The sequence below is a fragment of the Octodon degus genome, unplaced genomic scaffold (genome assembly GCF_000260255.1).
Source record: "Octodon degus isolate 3935 unplaced genomic scaffold, OctDeg1.0 scaffold00114, whole genome shotgun sequence".
In the NCBI taxonomy this organism is placed as follows: Eukaryota; Metazoa; Chordata; class Mammalia; order Rodentia; family Octodontidae; genus Octodon; species Octodon degus.
In genome coordinates this window covers 9,398,119-9,399,962 of record NW_004524690.1, presented here as the reverse complement: position 1 = coordinate 9,399,962, position 1,844 = coordinate 9,398,119, and positions in this window count along the sequence as shown.

The following is a 1,844-nucleotide window of genomic DNA, read 5'->3' as shown; positions in this document are numbered from 1 at the left end:
CACACATATAGGTTAAATAAAGCCAGCTGTGAAAATGAGCAGTTAAGTGTCTGATATTAAATAGATTACAGCATTGGATACTTCAGTGCACAAATAAGATATGAAAGACATGAGGAAAAGTAACTTTGAGGCAAATATTGATTTACTATTATACTGATTTACTGGATCTCAGAATCTGGAATTGAGTAGAATCCCTGAAATCCAAGTTGTAATTCTAACTTGCAGGACACGGTGGTAGCTCACACCTGTAACCCCAATATTCAGGAGGCTGAAGCAGGAGCATCACTGTGAGCTAGAGACCAGACTGGGTCTCAAGGTCAGTGTGAAATGTGTAATAAGACTTTATCTAAAAAACTGCACTCACCTCAAAAAATCACCTTCATATATTTAATGAAAAATACTAATAAAACTCATATGCACAAACAAAATGTTACATTTGCCAGAGTTGAACAAAGTTAGTGGTTTGGAAATAAATTTTATACTGTGAAGCATATTTATTCATTACCTTGTTTGTATCATGACTATGTACAAAAGATTCTGATCAATTAAAACGGTTATTCTCTTATTTATTAGTTATTAACAAACTAATTTCTCATTAAATTTTCAATCAAACCATGGAATTTCAAAATAGCTTTGGAATTACATGAAAAGAGAAGTCAGAGAAAAGCATATTTGAAACCATGTCAAGGGGGTTTGGGTTGTTATTCTGTCTATTGTTTAAATTTTATTCATTTTAATGAGGAAAAAAGAAGAGTGATGAAACAGTTTCAATACAGTTTAGTAGGACGTTTACAATAATTAATACATCGCATGTAATTCCATCTAAATGCTGTTATAAATTAATTAGGAAGCACTTATGCACATTCCTCTGCCAACAAACCAAAGCCCAACTCCATGCAAATGGTAAAACTGAACCAGAAACAGCCAATAACCTCTCACCAGGGATTTTCTACTGTAATCAATAGAATATTCTCTTTCTTTTGTTCTATGAATTACTTATATACATTAAGCATCCCTAATCTGAAAATCCGAATTCTGATGCACTCCAAACTCTGAAACATTTTGAGTGCCAAAATAGCACAGGTGGAAAATTCCAGCCTGATCTCATGGGGCAGGGTGCAACATGTAGACATGCTAAAAACCATCATAGCAGACATGCTAAAAACCATCAAACACATTAGCTTTAGGCTCTGTGCATGTGGTGGAGAACAGAAGGTATATGATACAGATTGTTTTGTTTGGACTTAAGTCTCATCCCCAAGATGCCTTGTTAAGTATATGCAAATATTCCAAAATTTAAAAAACTGTGAAATGCAAAACACTTCTGGTGCCAAATGTTTCAAATCAGGGATACTCAGTCTGCAATCATGTTCACCCCTCTTCCCTCACTTGGCAAAGTCCAACCACTTGGGTCTTTGCTGCTGTATTCAGGAAAAACTGCCTAGACTTTAAAATGGCAATGAGGCTAACAGAGCTTGAGGGTAGTTCTCTCATCTTTCTGCACTAGGCACGGTGAACTTACGGAAGACAAGGTCTTTGCTTGTAATACTGTGAGCCGAGAGGCCAAGGATAAGAGCCACTGACAGTTGAGACACAAATCTCTTCTGCATGGGAAGATGAGAGCTCACTTTTCCTTGAAAAACTTGGGAAGCATTATAATTTGAACTAAATCTAAGTTTTTCTTTAAGGTAATAAAGGTTGCACTCAGGGCTTTTGAACTGAGCTACATTTCCAAACCACAACCCCCCTTTTTATGAGACAGGGTTTCACTAAATAATTACATTTCTCGGGCTAGGCTCAAACTTGGAATCCTCTTGCCTCAGCTAACCAGAATTCTGAGATTA